This window comes from Eschscholzia californica, unplaced genomic scaffold (genome assembly GCF_041429995.1).
Source record: "Eschscholzia californica isolate CP2 unplaced genomic scaffold, dmEscCali1.0.p SCAF_3, whole genome shotgun sequence".
NCBI lineage: Eukaryota > Viridiplantae > Streptophyta > Magnoliopsida > Ranunculales > Papaveraceae > Eschscholzia > Eschscholzia californica.
The window spans coordinates 62,440,519-62,457,456 of record NW_028238420.1 but is presented as its reverse complement, the minus strand read 5'-3'; the positions used below and the strand labels follow the sequence as shown (position 1 = coordinate 62,457,456).

The 16,938-nt window shown below is 36.3% G+C and overlaps 4 long non-coding RNA genes and 1 pseudogene across 5 annotated transcripts; 3 read left to right on the top strand and 2 right to left on the bottom strand.

The window, feature by feature from the left end:
- The first annotated feature begins 256 nt into the window (after positions 1 to 256).
- LOC147552999 (ureide permease 2-like) lies at positions 257 to 5,557 on the top strand (annotated as a pseudogene). The gene is made up of 6 exons (XR_015237488.1): positions 257 to 283; positions 3,944 to 4,023; positions 4,303 to 4,346; positions 4,446 to 4,546; positions 4,647 to 5,019; positions 5,260 to 5,557. The product of XR_015237488.1 is annotated as an ureide permease 2-like (transcript).
- A 3,889-nt stretch (positions 5,558 to 9,446) lies between these two features.
- LOC147552998 (uncharacterized) lies at positions 9,447 to 10,916 on the top strand. The gene is made up of 2 exons (XR_015237985.1): positions 9,447 to 9,627; positions 10,632 to 10,916. It is a non-coding gene; the product is annotated as an uncharacterized LOC147552998 (long non-coding RNA).
- A 270-nt stretch (positions 10,917 to 11,186) lies between these two features.
- Positions 11,187 to 12,364, bottom strand: LOC147552997 (uncharacterized). Its single transcript, XR_015237984.1, has 2 exons — positions 12,177 to 12,364; positions 11,187 to 11,646 (listed from the first exon to the last, which is right to left on the bottom strand). It is a non-coding gene; the product is annotated as an uncharacterized LOC147552997 (long non-coding RNA).
- Positions 12,365 to 12,698: 334 nt separating this feature from the next.
- On the top strand, positions 12,699 to 14,185 carry LOC147552996 (uncharacterized). Its single transcript, XR_015238657.1, has 2 exons — positions 12,699 to 13,278; positions 13,714 to 14,185. It is a non-coding gene; the product is annotated as an uncharacterized LOC147552996 (long non-coding RNA).
- A 400-nt stretch (positions 14,186 to 14,585) lies between these two features.
- Positions 14,586 to 16,526, bottom strand: LOC147552995 (uncharacterized). The gene is made up of 3 exons (XR_015238656.1): positions 16,415 to 16,526; positions 16,162 to 16,302; positions 14,586 to 14,975 (listed from the first exon to the last, which is right to left on the bottom strand). It is a non-coding gene; the product is annotated as an uncharacterized LOC147552995 (long non-coding RNA).
- Positions 16,527 to 16,938: the final 412 nt, after the last annotated feature.

Below are 16,938 nucleotides of genomic sequence, written 5' to 3'. Positions count from 1 at the left end.
AGGTAGTAGCTTCATTAGCAATTCAAACTCGCTCACCACGTGATTATTCCACCCACCTTGACCTGGTACTCAAAGAATACCTGGTATTAATACACCACCTAGTAGACCACCTTTTTTTGTTCCTTTGCCGGTAGGCCGCCCACCCGTAATACCTCCTAACAAACCAGCTAGTGAACCACCACCCTTCCTAAGCTCCCCGGGCGTAGTAGGCAGATTATCGCCAACCGCCATCTCTGTAAAGAAAATACAATTATATATGGACAGATTCACGGTTTGTATTCAGGTAAGTCAAAATTATATACAATGATTTATCTGAAAGCTTAAACATTTTCCATTCAAAACGCCCCTCGATCTATAGCAGTATTGATTTTATTTTTAAAATGTTAATCTTGTCACATAGTTTGTTCTACCCATTCCAAAACTTCTCATCACTTGCATAAAACAGTGATGAAATTAAAGGAATAACACAAAAATCAAGTTTCATTTTGGTGTAACTTCATGTTGTTAACATATGAGAAATAATTTTTTTTTAAAAAAAGCATCATATTGCTTACTAGGTGCATAAAAAATGGAGGAGACAAATACAAAAAATATATAAAGAGAAAAAAAATTACACATAAAATTAATATATGAGAAATAATTTGGGCCTATCCCTACAAACTTGAATTAGACTTTGATGGTACTACATAGTTTTAGAGAAAACATCATATGCGTTAGTAGAGATGATTAAAAAGTGGACATGATTGAAAAAGGTGAGACCTATAATACTTACCAGAAGCACACATCAGAACCAACACAATAAGGAAGGCAATGAACGACCAACTTAAGAAACTTTTAGCCATCCTCTTTGTTTGATAACACTTTGATAATCAATTTGAGTTATTGTGAGGATTGTATGAAAGAAAATGTTCTATTTATAGCGATATATGGATCGTTAAGTAGTTTAATTATCAAGAATGTCACTTGGCACAACAAATACAGCCGAAACTAGTCCCACAATACAAATTATACATATTTTTTTCTTTTTATGCTACATTTTGTCAGGATAAATAACATTTTCGTTTAATTATTCACCATTTTTAAATATAAGTATATTAACAGTTGTTGATGATACATTATTTAACTTTTTTTTTTGTTGGCAGGGGTAGTTAGCCCGTTGCTCCTCCCCACTAACGTCCCACCTCTCCACTAATGTCTAACTAGAAATTTTTTAACGTTCAATTAGGCTGTCATTTTTACGTGTGTGCACACACTTGGGAAAAAAAAAAATAGAAAAGCCAAGAGCACCTCCAATGCAACACTCAATCTTAGAAACTGAGAGTGGCACATAGATTTTTTGAGAGGGAAACCCTTGTTTCTCCAACATGCGGTTCAAGTGGAAGTTCCTAAAGTCGGGTTTAGTATACCTTTTTTTTTAAAAATATCATCTCCAATGCAAAACTTAACTTAAATCTTAAAAGTGACGTGGCGGTGGTTGAATAAAGATATCTCAAGAGGAAACTCCAGGTAAGTGTCAACTCACCATTTATTATATTTTAAACTTAACTAAAATCCTAATTAAATCATAACTAAAAAAAAGAAAAACTACCCTCCCTCTTTCTATGTAGGTTCTCTCTCTGTAGTGTTTCACTCTCTAGACGTATTTTTTTTCTCTCTCTAGATCTCTGTTTTCTCAATTGCCTTCCTTAGTGGTTGAAAGCAATCGGGAAGACTTGAAGACAAAGAAGTCTAATTGATGGCTATAATTTTGATCTTGTTTCTGATTGTGGTTCTAACGAATATCTATTGCCGAATCAACTAGCAACATTAAAAACCTTAAAACTTTTCAATCCATATATGAGTAAACCAAGGGCTCAAGAAGGTTCAATTAGTAGCTTTATACTACCCTCCAATGAATATACAACTAAAAAGAAATCCATTGACTGGTTTATCGAAACAATTTCATGTTTTGACAAAAGTTCGATTGTGTTCCACAAATTGATTCAAAACTTTTATGCCAAAATCTCACCATGATGGGTACAACACAAACATCCAGAGAATTAAAACTTGACGTACAGTTCAACCGTGTTTGTCCAAATGGCTAAACCTTTTGATGCCAAAATGACTAAACCTTTTGATGCCAAAATGACTGTACAAACCAAATTTATGGTTGGGATAACACAAACATAGGGAGAGCGAGGCAAATGAAGAGGGAGGTAGAACCAAACCATGAAATTCAATAAGTTAAATTAGAGTTAATTCCTATATGGCCCCCTACTTTGTAACCATCTTCCTTTATGGCCCCCTTTTTTTCGTAAATTCAAATATGACCCCCTTTGAAGGTCTGCCGTGAATCGGTCTGTTCACGGCTCCGGCGAAGGGAAACCCCCTTCGCCGGATTTTTAGAGAGAGAGAGAGATGAGAGAAATTTTTTTTTTTTTTTTTGGAAGTCGCCGGCCGGAAAAATCTCTAGCCGGCGACTTCAATCGGAGAAGATGAAGGTGAGTTAGAGAGAGAGAGAGAGGTGAGTTGGAAAGAGAGAGGGGTGAGTTGTAGAGAAAGATGAGGTGGAGAGAGAGAGAGGGGTGAGGTGGAAATAACTTTTTTTAAATGTTTTCAATTTAGAATTAAGAAGGGTAGTAATGACATTTACTTGAAAATAGGGGGCTATATTTGAATTTACGAACAAAGGGGGTCATAAAGGAAGCTGGCCACAAAGCAGGGGGCCATATAGGAATTAACTCTTAAATTATGTGTTCGGTGAAGCAACAAGGCTCATAGTTTTGGGCCAGACCTTAAGTTCTATAATTTTAAATGCTGATTTTAAATCCAAAATAAATGCCACATAAGTACAAATATTGGTTTTAGAGTATTGCATTGGAGAAGTCTCTCAAAGGCCAGCGCTTTGGGGAAAGCTAAATAGTTTCCGGGGTGTGAAATTTTAAAGGGAATATGCAAAATTTCGAAAAGTTTCCGGGGAAACATATTTTATGGGGAATATGGCTCAAAATAAAAAATTCTCCCCCTCACCTCCCTCCACCTCACCTCACCTCCCTCCACCTCATCTCACCTCCCTCCACCTCATCTTCTCTCTCTCTTCTCCGATAGGTCGCCGGCCGGAAAATTTTCCGGCCGGCGACCATGAAAAAAAAAAAAAAAATTTTTTTTTTTCTCTCACACCTCTCTCTCTCTCTAAACTCCGGCGAAGGGGGTTTCCCTTCGCCGGAGTTCCGGTCTGTTCTTCAACAGACCGGAACTCCGGCGAAGGGAAACCCCCTTCGCCGGAGTTTAGAGAGAGAGAGATGTGAGAGAAATTTTTTTTTTTTTTTCATGGTCGTCGGCCGGAAAATTTTCCGGCCGGCGACGTATCGGAGAAGAGAGAGAAGATGAGGTGGAGAGAGAAGATGAGGTGGAGAGAGAAGATGAGGTGGAGGGAGAGAAGTGAGGTGGAGAGAGAGAGAGCTGAGGTGGAGAAGCTATTTTGCTTTCCCCCTAAATAAAATTGTCAAACAAAATTGACCAATTTTTGACCAAGTCTTCACACCCCGGAAACTATTTAGCTTTCCCCAAAGCGCTGGCCCTCTCAAATATAGGGTCCCGATCTCGCCATATAAGAAAGAGGCAAATTAGAGATTCACTTTTGAAACTTGATACATATGATTTTTAGAGTTTTGCATTGGAGATGCTCTAAGATAACTATAGTGGAATTGTTTTTTCTCTCTACCATTTTTTGCAGGAAGTTCACGGAAAATTGGTCGAAATCTTTATCATTTCCATCTTTCTAACGTCAAATTATCTCAAGAATTCAGTCAGAATATTCGTATTTCATTATCTCAAGAACTTGATTCAGAATATGATATAGGAGTGATGAATTTAACAGGTACACCATTGAATTACTTCTTAGACGGTCGAATAAATAGAGCCAAGATTCTATTTCCTGGGGTAGCTTGTTTCCTAATATCAGTTTGTCTTGGATCTGCTTGTTCATTCTTCTAATGCAACTGATGATGAAGAAAAGCTTGTAAAGCATTCAAACGGAAAAGGGTACATTTCTTCTTCTAATTGCCATATTATATGACAACAAATTCACAAGATTTTAGGTTTTTGTAATAGTTCCACATTGCTTTGGGATGTGTTTGAGGCCTAGACTATAGGTGCGCGTTCAAGCTTAGAAAGTGTCGAGGTCTTTTGGGTTGGCATGTGGAGCCTACTTTGCCAGGAATAAAATCCCGTACCCATAGGCTTGGGGCATGCATTTTTCTTAATGATTCTAAAGATAGAGTTTCTACATTTAGTACTGATTCAAATCATATTTGACTTCAGGGCCATTTCGGTTTCATCGTCCAAAGATGATCTTACCTCCAAAGGTGAATAACTCTTTAGGTACCTAAATATTGTAATTTGAGATTTAGTTCGAAAAGATTCCATTAATGAAGTTGTCTAATATCTCCATTTGTACTTGGTAGATATAGAACATGATCTGGAGAATGGAAGTATTCCATTAGATAAAGCAAAAGTAGGAACTGCGGATTTTCTCTTAGAGATTGAGAACAAAAGAGCAATCAAGGTTGGTTGCAGCATGAAAATTTCCACTTCTAGTTAGTAAGGAATTTCCGTTTCTTTTCGATATGATTGTGATGAATTCGGATGATCGTTTGATTGGAAAGGTATTTGGGAAGAGTACTTTGATCGGATTGGGTATCACATTCTTTGCCGGTTGTTGTTCCTCCCTCTTTTCGCCGGCATTCAACCTTGCCACAAACGACCAATGGAAAACCATGAAAGAAGGGGTTCCACATTTAGTTGTCTACACCGTTTTTTTACTTCTCGTGTTCATGTTTCGTGATAGCAATCATTCTAAACGTCGTCTTCCTATACCACCCTCTACTAAACTTGCCAAAGTCCTCTCTAAAGGCTTATCTAGATGACTGGAACGGACGACAATGGGCTCTTCTGGCCGGGCTTTTGTGTGGGTTTGGAAATGGGCTCCAATTCATGGGTGGTCAAGCTGCAGGTTATGCAGCGGCAGATGCCGTTCAGGTTAGCTTTTGTTTCCAATTTTTTCTCATGAATGGCGATGCTTACTGAGCCCGGCCCATTGCTACACTAGCTTGAGTTATGGGTCAATCGTTCCACTATATCAGTAGTCCCAATAAACCAGACCTGTACTTTCCACCGAACGTTCTGATCCCGCCCTTAGATGTGCTGAAATATTTCATAGATATTACTTATTGAGTTGATAACTGTTGACATTTTCATTTGAATTGTATCTTGAAACAGGCACTTCCACTTGTGAGCACCTTTTGGGGCATACTTTTATTTGGAGAATATCGGAAATCATCGAGAAGAACATACATATTGCTTGTAAGTATGTTGCTAATGTTTATGTTAGCTGTCGGGATTCTTATGGCTTCTTCGGGGCACAGGAAAATAAAATAGGTTTGTTAAAGACTAGAGATAGACAAACTCCATTTTAGAATGTTAATGTACATAAAACACATTATAATTCATGTTCGAGTAATGAAATTATGTAAAAAATTCATTATCGACGGAAGAAAATAGAACACAAGTTAAGCTCTTCGTATTTGGTAAATTTATAAAGATTTTCTATAAGATGTCATAAACTTATTGTGAAAATTTTGTTTTAAGAGTGCTTCAGATGGCTAAAAAATGGAGGTTTCTTACACTAATTTAGACTGTGAATGAATTGTTTCTAGCTTAGTATTGAGAGTCCCTAGCTCTTCGAAGAAGCCTTGGGGTTTGATGAAATCCGGTGCAACCTTATGGGTCACACTCTTTCAAACACGCCCTTGATGTAATATTGCTCAAATCCACCATCTCGTGATTTACGGCTTCTGAAAATTGCCATTTTGCGCTGCATTTATCTTTTGCGTAAGAAATTTACCATTTCAAGCTTCTCTCTTGGTTCAAAAATTTCGGCCAAAGCCCAAGGGGTTAGAGCATCTCCAATGCAAAACTCAGTCTTAGAAACTCATAGTGCGACGTAGGACTTTTAGTTTTTTATCTTAAAATTCATCTCCAATGCATAATTTCATCAACGACAAAGAAAAAGAGTAAGAAACATGAAACATGGAAATAAAAATAGAGAAAGAAAAAGAGAAAAAAAAAAGTGTCGAAAAGTATTTATTTGGCTTTTCAGTGGTGCATGAAAATTGAAAAAGGAAAGATCCTCAACAAAAATTGAAACAAGAAAGATCCTCAACGTTTATCCTCAACGTTTATCCTAACTTAGAAGGCCAATCGAAAAATGACTGCAAAAATATTTTACCACTAGCAATAGTTCTGTAAACATCAAACACAGATCATACCTTAAGAAATAAAGCCTTTATTCACTTGGAATTAAATATCATAACAGATCGTATTATTATACGAAACACCATGAGAAAATATCATTATAATACCTCCCAACATTCTCCCCTACAATACCATATATTAATTTATTGATTTCTTAATAAAATTAGCATCATCTCTAGATTCGATCGGGAGTTGGAGGAGCTTTAGGAATACGTCTTTTGTTTTGAGGCAAGGTATCTAAATTTCTAATTGGAGTTGGAGGAGGTTCTAGTTGGTTTGGACCTTTAGGAATACGTCTTTTGATTTGAGACAACAAGTCATCTAAAACTGAAGAATCGTTGGAACTTTTAGCAGACGATGGAGGAGACGTTGCATTATTTGACCCACGAGGAATACGTCTTTTGATCTGAGACAGGTCATCCAAAATTGAAAAATCGTTGGAACTTTTAGGAGGAGACGTTGCATTATTTGACCCACGAGGAATACGTCTTTTGATCTGAGACAGGTCATCCAAAATTGAAAAATCGTTGGAACTTTTAGGAGGAGACGTTGCATTATTTGACCCACGAGGAATACGTCTTTTGATCTGAGACAGGTCATCTAAAACAGAAAAATCGTTGGAACTTTTAGCAGACAATGGAGGAGACGTTGCATTATTTGACCCACGAGGAATACGTCTTTTGATCTGAGACAGGTCATCCAAAATTGAAAAATCGTTGGAACTTTTAGGAGGAGACGTTGCATTATTTGACCCACGAGGAATACGTCTTTTGATCTGAGACAGGTCATCTAAAACAGAAAAATCGTTAGAACTTTTAGCAGACAATGGAGGAGACGTTGCATTATTTGACCCACGAGGAATACGTCTTTTGATCTGAGACAGGTCATCCAAAACTGAAAAATCGTTAGAACTTTTAGGAGGAGACGTTGCATTATTTGACCCACGAGGAATACGTCTTTTGATCTGAGACAAGTCATCCAAAACAGAAAAATCGTTGGAACTTTTAGCAGACGATGGAGGAGACGTTGCATTATCTGACCCACGAGGAATACGTCTTTTGATCTGAGACAAGTCATCTAAAACTGAAAAATCGTTGGAACTTTTAGCAGACGATGGAGGAGACGTTGCATTATTTGACCCACGAGGAATACGTCTTTTGATTTGAGACAATTCATCTAAAACTGAAAAATCTTGTCGATTTGCACCATTAGCAACAACACCTCTTTCAATCTCCGACAAGTTATCATCCTCATCAGCGAACACTTGAGAGGAGGAGAATAAGAAAACAACTACCAGAATTGATACCAAATTGGTTTTAATAGAGGCCATTATATGAAATTTTGAACTGATACAAACATTGTATAAAACCAGCCAATTTATAACATTTCTTTGATTTCAAAAATGGAAAGCAATTAATATATGATTCGCTGTTGATTTGTTTCCTTCATTTTGTGAATCAATCAGAATAAAATTCGTTCCACTGAAATTACTAAAAATTTGTAGACCCAATAATACAAAAGTAAGGAAATCCTGAGCTATATCAGCTAATATTTTATTTGCTGGTTTTAATTTTCTTGATATAAAATACACTGAATATTTTATTTTTAGAAAAATGTCTCTCTAACGGCCACTATCATGTCCAAATTCTAACCGGAATATATGGCCAGTCATGATTTAGAGAGACAAAATATTTGAAGTTTAATTATCAGAATATATTTGAAGATCAAGAACTAGAAAAGCATGCTCAACCCAATATAATATATCGACTGGGGTCTTGACCGTTCATCTTGAGATGTCGCAATCAAGTTCTCAATCCTTGAATATATTCTAATATATATATATAGTAATGACTCGATACTTCTCCTAATATTTACTAGTTTATGTCTATAAAGGCTGATTTTTTGTGAAGTACTTTTTTTTAACTCTTTTTTTTTTAATTCTCTCACCTCTTTTATTTAGATAGCGACTTTTGTTTAAATTGCGAATTTGTGTGTTGTAGCCTTTTTATCTTATTTCACAGAAGAAAAAAATTAATTTAAACTACAGTTTAAATTGAAGAACTTATTTCTAACTTTCTATATGTGGAAGATGAAAAAAAATTTATCCTACAAGAAAGTAGAGAGTACAGAAAAATATGGGAAGGTGGATTGGACAACTTTGATTTTTTTTTCTACAGACAGAAGGGTTATAACGGTTGAAAAGTGGTAGTTTTTGTCACGGTTTCTCTTTTTTTTCTCTCATGATATTAAATGACTTAAACTACCCTCAGTTTCTCACAAAATTACCGAAACTGTATTTCAAAAGAAAACAGTTCCTACCTTAGATATGATCTTTATCAAATTTCCAACAAAAACCAACGTATATCTTCCATTACTAGTTGAGTTGTTTTGTTATAATAGATTTATTCATCAACTATTTAAACGAGTCCGTCAAAAGTTCTCTGACGTGGACACCAGTGACTGATGTACACAGGGGCTCTGATCAAGGTCGTACCCTCGCTCAACCTTGAACAAATGGGTGGCTCTGAAGGCACCCCACTCTTTTGCTCTTAACCCACCCTTCTGTTAGTACTCTGAATGAGTCTCAGACCGGCTTGAGTTCGTCTTTTACAAGCCTGACACAAATTAGGTCCAGTCAGAGTGTCCTCGGATTGTCCCAATCGGTGGGGCGCTAAAAGAAAGGGAAGTCCCAAAGTAGAAAAAAAAGAATCTGCGCATGTAAACACACCCAATACAAATTAGCATAAGTCAACATTTGGTAAGATCATTAGTGAAAAAAGGAACAACGACGATGAAAGAGGAGAAGGAGAGATGGTCGTATAAAGATGGGCTGTAAAAAAATACAAATTAACATAAGGGAGGCCTAATGAAGAACATCAGGTGTATCCATTTCAAATTTCATTTTGATCAAATTATCGTAGTTGTCAAATTATCGTAGTTGTCAATACATTTTGATGCTATGCCCGGTGCCAATCCCGGCTGAAACCCGGCCTGCTGAGTTGGCGAGCCAACCGGGCATAGCATTATACGTGGATTAGCAGTTTGGGAGGGATTTGAGATATTTCCTAAATGATCCCTACAAAGTAGTTTAATTGCAAAGAAGGGCTTCTATTGAAAAGAGATAAAACATCTCTTTCTAAAACTTGCCTTCTGTTTTTCAGCTGAAACTTAGGGTTTCTTTCTTTTGTTCTTCTTCATCTAAAGTGCGAACCTAAGGGTTTCAATTCCTCCTCATAATCTATCAACTCGATTTATTGAAGCAGTTATCTTTCCTAGACTTATTCCCCATTCTAACGCTTTAATCCAAGGGTTTTTCTTCATCATCCAGCGTCGGTAAGATCTCTCTCTTTATATATATTTATTACCTCATTTCCAAGTTCTCTCTCTCTCTTTTGTTCGAAAATTTTGCCATAACTTCTACTGTCTACTGTCATACTTCAGTGATTTACTTATTTTATATTAGTGATTATGTTAGCTTACTGATCTGTTGTATTTTCTCATGTTTGTTAGGTTAGATTACTGATTTTCGTTAGGTTTCAAATAATTTTGGTCAAATTTTGTCCTACATTGGTTCAATTGGTTTGGTTTAAGTTCTAATTGGTTCATTAGGCTAAATTTTGCCCTAATTATTGTAAAAGTGTTGTGGAATGAGGTGTAATTTGTTTGAATGAGGTGTAATTTGTTTGAATTAGGTTAAATTGGTTTGAAATAAATTCCAATAGGTTCATTTGGTTAAATTTTCCTAATTTTGGTGAAATTGGTATGAAATATGGTCTAATTGGTCTGAAATAGGTCTAATTAATCTGAAAAAATGGTCTAATTAGTACAATGGTTCAAATTACATTATTAATTGGTTCAATCATAGATGTATTAAACTCAGGCGAGTCTCAGATGTTGACAAGTCGTAATCATATGTATCAAACTCAAGCGAGTAACGAGCAATTGAGGTGAGGGTGGAGGTCGAATATCCCCTCCAACCTCTCTGCTCCCCCAATGGTTAGTTATTCTCAAATTCTGACAGTTAGAAAATATAGTCGTCGACTCATACATAATCTCTTATAAAGCTTGAACAAGACAACAAACTATTATGAAAGACATATATGCTATCATCTAATAAGATGCCATAATTCTCACTCATACAAACTATACTGTTTCATCTTCTAAGACTCGAAAATGTAAAAATTGATCTTGAAATTCTTGATATCAACCAGCTCCCAAGCACAAACATCACCTTCAACTAAATGATTGTCTAACACAAGCTGAATCTAGGCTTTTTATCTTTTAAAGTGTGCTTCGCATTTGTATAATATGTTTCCGCTTGTTTTCTATTGTCTCAGAAAATTCTTGGACCTGTTCTTGAAGGGACTTAGTGAATACTTAGTGAGTTGTTTCCTTAGGTTCTTAGTTGAAGTACGCAAAGTCGCGGTGGAGAAGGCAGCCATCCAAGCAGGTGCCTTTGGGCGCACTATAGGTGGAGCTGGTCCTACTACAGTTGCGTTACTAATGATAGCGAGGAGGGCGATGAAGAATAATGTGTGATTTGTGATACAAAATGTTTGAATAATTGAGATCAAATGTAATGAATAGGCTGATTTAATGTCTTGTTTTGTTTACTGAATCAATGAAAAGTTGTTTGGTTTTAAAAAAGCTTTTTAGTTGACAATATTATAATTTTTTAACTCATAAAACAACCTAAGGAACACTAGGAATGTATCACAAAGTTTAGGATGACCCTGACATTTAAAATTCGAGGACTTCCATTTTTTTCTGGAAAGAGTTTGTGCATTAAACCATAACCCTTTTAGGAAGTAAAGACTACCGATAAATACATTTAGACTAGTTCTTTCTGTCCATGTCAATCTAAACAAGCAAGAAAGAAGAGGACTTGAGTAGCTCAAGGTAACTTATACATGGTTATGTTTTGAATGTTAAATATCATATAAATGACCACCTGAAGTTTAGAAACTACATAAATTGGTACAATAACTGAAATACATCTGTTACTAAATAAAAATATGCACAAACTAAAAGTAGTTAAAGGTCATCCATCTTTCAAAAGAGAAAAGTATATAAAGTTAGAAGAATCCGAGATAGGAATAAATGTCATGGGCTTCTGTTTAATCATCCAATATCGCAGCGTCATCGTTTTTCATCGACAACCGACAGGAACCCAGGGAAGCAAGTCGCAAAATTTGTGCATAACCTTGTATACTTCGATTATCAAAGCGAAGAGAATGAAAAGAACTCTTCCTCTGCAATATTTGTACAAACTTTGTATACTTCAGTTAAGAATCTTGGGAAACGACTTGCCGTATATACGCTGAATCCTTCAGGAACAGATCCAAGAATTTCCTGAGACAAGAATACAAGCAGAAAAACATTATACACATGAAAAGCAAAATTCAAAAAGACAAAAAGAACACATGATTGGTTCTCTTTCTTCTACAGAATACATGAGAACACATCACCTATTTAACTAATTTGAACCTTTTCAGCCCTAAACTGAACCAATTCATGAAGTAACTTGAACCAATCTGAACCATAGAACTAAATTGAGCCTATTTCACACTAATTAGACCATATTTCAAGTCAATTTCATCAAAATTTAACCATTTTGAGCCTATTTCAGACCAATTTGAGCCAAATTTGAACCAAGGGCAACATTTAGGGAGAAATTGTCGTATTAAAATCTAAGTCAAATTTGAACATATTTCAGACCAATTTCAACCATATGGTTTAATCTTGGGCAAAGTCTAAGCAAAATCAATAACATGACATATGTAATTACACCATCTAATGACCTAAAATATAAAACAATCACATTAGAAAATATAAAAAATTCAACAAGTTTAAATTTGTAGAGAGAGAGAGAGATAAAGAACCTGGATCAACTTAAATTAGAGAGAAAGAAGACCTCGTTTTGCCTTTTTAGATGAAGAAGAACCACAACCCAAGACGAGAAAAGTCGAGTTACTTCCATAAATAAATCGAGTTGATAGATTATGAGGAGGAATTGAAACCCTTAGGTTCGCACTTTAGATGAAGAAGAACAAAAGAAAGAAACCCTTATGAGGAGGAATTGAAACCCTAAGTTTTATCTCTTTTCAATAGAAGCCCCTCTTTGTAATTAAACTACTTTGTAGAGACCATTTAGGAAATATCTCAAATCCCTCCCAAACTGCTAATCCACGTATAATGCTATGCCCGGTTGGCTCGCCAACTCAGCGGGCCGGGTTTCAGCCGGGATTGGCACCGGGCATAGCATCATTTTTGATTAACTATCACTCTTGTACCCTGGACTCCCATACTTCAACTACATTAATCCTTTTATAACAACGTTGCCACTTCAGGAAAAGGACAAAAGATTTCGGAGTATAAGATTTTGAGTGAAAAGTTTTTTTTTTACAAAAATGATGCTATGCCCGGCTGAATCCCGGCCTGAATCCCGGCCGGGTGAGTTGGCAGTCCAACCGGGCATAGCTGGTGACGTGTCAAGGCACTAATTCGTTTTTTACTGAGTTTATAATATAGTCCCTCAAAGTTTGGTAGTTTGAATGGAGGGCTTTTATCAAAAACCCAATTCTTTTGTCAGAGAGGCTATCGACCGAAACCTAACGCAAAAAATGAAGCTCGAGTTCTTCCCCTTTCCAAACTTTCTTCCACTCGATTTGGTCAGGAAACCTAGCTAGGGTTCTTCATCTCAGAGCTTCAAACATCAACAACATTTCGGAGGAGCAAAAGCTAGGGTTCTTGCCTCTTTATATTAGAACGAAGAACCCTAACAATCAGAAACACAATCGAATTTCATAAAACAAATAGAAATCAGATTTCCCATTTCCCAGCAATCAGAAACACAATCGACTTTCTCTTCTCACTTTTCTCAGCTATGGATTCACGAATAAGGGTTTTTGCGGGTTTCAAGCTCGATTTTGAGGGGAAATCACCACCTAGGGCTTCATCAGATGTGATCGAGAGGTTACTAAGGTTTGGTTTTCTTTTTCTTTCTTCTTCTTTTTTCGTCATACCTCTGTAGTCACTGTCTAACTCTCTCTCAGCAAACCATTAGGTTTCAGTCGGTTTTATGGAATTGATGAAGGTAAACGAATCCATACAAAAATGTTTTTTAAACTGGTAGAATCTGATATCCATGTTGGTAATACTTCGATTCAGCTATATTGTGCTTGTGGTGTTGTTGATAGTGGTGTTTGATAAAATATCTGAGAGATACGATTGCTCAACAAATAGTTAATTTCATGAGTTTTTCAAGCGCATTTCAGTGAAAGAGTTCTACGAGTATTGGAGTCTGTGATTATGCAGGATTATGAATGAATCTTTTTGTTGTTGTGCATTCGAATTCGACAAGAAAGTTATATCTCTTTCGTGACGATGTTATAATGTCCAATGCTTTTGCTGTTGCAGGAATCGGGATGAGAGATTACGGACTCTTTGGACCTAAAGGATCAGGCTAGAGAAAAACTCGGACCCTTAGAGCGCGCAAGGACTCTTGGACCTAAAGTATCACAGCCACACAAGGGAGCTTTTGTTGGTGACAAAATTGCAAGAGAGAGATACATCTGGCCCCTCAACACCCTCAATAGGCCAATGACATTGAAATAGAGAAGGTGTTTGTTGAAATGAAAGAAGCTCAAATTCAACCAAATGTGTATACTTATAGTATAGTAACGATGTGTTATGTAAAGATATCCAGATTTCTGAATCTTTTAAGTCGTAGAAGATCACTTCATTGTATTTTTACTGTTATTACAATTTGGTGCATGATGTAAACATACTTTAGTTTGGAACTAGACATTGTGAAGGTGACCACCTGACTTAGGTCAGCGTGAGCAGGAAATTTAATAGTAGTAAGTTCAGTGTAATTCGACTTGAACAAGATGAATGTGCCCCACTTTTCCTACTTTTTGGACCAATTTGAGCGGCCAAAAGCATAGCAAAATTTTTGCATCTGCAATCCATAGGATTTTTATTCTGTTGAGTGAAAGATTTTGAAGCGTAACTGATGTAAACGCTTATTATGAATTTTGTTGATTTTGTTCAAGTTTGGACCAATGTAATCACTTATTATGAATTTTGAAACTATTTGTCATTTGATTTTCAGTGTAACTGATCTGATATAGTATCTACCATCTTAGGTTATTTGGATGGTTTCATTAACCTACCAAATTTCTAATTTTTCTTGAGTTTGAAACATTCAAAACTATATCTTTAAACTCATAATCATCACTTTCAACAAAAGAAAAAAACAATTCATAATCAATAAACAGACTGCATATTTGAAATCTCTCAGGGTAAAGAAATCAAACATCTTACAAACATATTACAAACATATTAAACTATACAGTAACACCTTTCTTCATATTCATCTCAAAATAATTGTTGTGATTTTCTCATATTTCATACACAACCTCTGAAAGATAAACCCCATTTCTTAAGAATTAGTCATGATTAAGCTAAACTCCAGGTTTGATCTTCTCATAATTCATACCGAACACATCACTTAGCACTAAATCCTTTATGATTTCATTGTTTTTAGCTCTAGAAAGCAAATTCGAAGTATCCTTCGCTTCAGCCATGAATAACACATGTTCTTCTAAACCTTTGGTTGATCCAACACTAAATATCTCTCTTCCATGGTTTGCCAACGCATCTCTGGATTTCTTTATCTGAAACGGATGAAGAGTTACAAAGTTTAGTCAGAAATTTGATCTTAACTCGTCAAACAAGAATAGAATTGATTGAAAAATGAAGAATAAGATTTCAAACTAAATTAAACCTATTTCAGACCAATTACAGAAATATTGCACCAAATTTAATGCCAATTTTAGCCAAATGACCCAACTAGAGACAAGTTACATCCTATTTCACAACTATTTCACCAAAACTAGGGTAAATCGTATAACGATTTCAACATTTTCAGGCACTTGTACTATATATCAAACCTATTTCACAATAATTAGGGCAAATTCCACCAATTTCATCGCACAACATCTTCAATCTTCTATCCGTAGACGAGGAGATCTCAGTCTTGGAAATGAATACACAACCTCAAGAAAGAAGATGATTAAGGTCATCCGTAAGTGTACGACTGATCTTAAAACAGATGCAAGATAAAAATGAAGTCGAAGCAACCACCGTTGCTATTTTTGAGTCTATTTTATACTTTCTATCTGGATCAAAGGAAAACAGCAAATCATTGATCTCCAAATTGATCGGCAACAAACGAGTAGCATGCTACGAGGAGATGAGCGAAATTGAGAAGGTAGACATGGCATTGAAAGCCAAAGATATTAAACATGCTCAAAAGTCATTAGAGACACTCGAAATGAGCATCCAAGATCTTAAAGAAGGACTTGAATCTCTCTACAGATGTATGATCAAGAACAGAGTTTCACTTCTCAACATGAGCAACTAAGTCTAGAGTTAAAATCGACTTGTAATCAAATAATGAGTGAATACTAAAATTTGTCTCAAATCAATCTAAACTAATGTTCAAATCACATCAAATTTCAGAACTCATGTACTAAAATTTTCAAGCATAGCTATGGTATGGTATTACCAAGCCATACTCTTAATCACGTCTCACCAAATTTCAACCCAAAGATGGTGTTTGGTAGAGGCAAACGTGTTTTCGAAAACCTCTCATCTTGTACTCAGGGATGAAATATTGTAGCTTGGGTAACAAGTGGTTCCTAATACAGTATATCCAAGGATATGCCAAAGTTGAGCAACAATTTAAGATAGTAAATGAAAATCACCAACTATAATCAATTTAAGATGATTTTAACCTTAACCGATGAAGTAATGATGGCTGGAATCGAGTGAAGAAGGGGATGGGATGTCGAAGCTTACCACCTGATGAAGGATGATGCAAATCGAGTTGAAACCGAGTTGAAATCGATTTGAGGGTACAACAGAGTACCTTCAAACCAAGATGCTGTTAGGAAGTGGTTTGATGCCAACACCGAGCTTGAAATCGTCCCTAGGATGAAGCTTCGGTTTGGAGAGAGAGAGAGAGAGACAGAATACCAAATTTGTATAGAGTTAGCAAAGAAGAAGAGGTAAGAGAGATAGATAAAGATAGAAGAAGAGATTTGAATCTTACCTAGTCCGATGAAAGAGGGAAGAACCCTAGCTTTTTGCTCTCAAATTTCTTCGTTCTGTCTTATGTTCGATTTTTGCCCTAGTTTTCTCTCAACTGGTCGACTAAAGTACAGGTTGACTAAAAGGACTGATTTTCAATAGACCTAAATTCGAGGGATCAAAAATGAATTTAAATTCAAATGACCAGAAACACAAAACACGTCATGATGCTATGCCCGGTTGGACTGCCAACTCACCCGGCCGGGATTCAGGCCGGGATTCAGCCGGGCATAGCATCATTTTTGTTTTTTTTACTCTTTTTAGTTTCCCCCAGGTCTCACCCCTTGCACGCTAGCAACATCTACTGTCAAACTGCTATTAGAGGTGGTTTTAAAAAAAAACTAGACATGCATCTCTCCCTATCTCCTTCGATCAACTAAGTATTCGTTTTTCTGAAACTGTAACTCTCCATCTCCATCTCCTCCCCCCCCCCTCTCTCTCCCTCTCTTTCTCTCTATCTCTAAAACTCTGTCCCAATCTCTATGC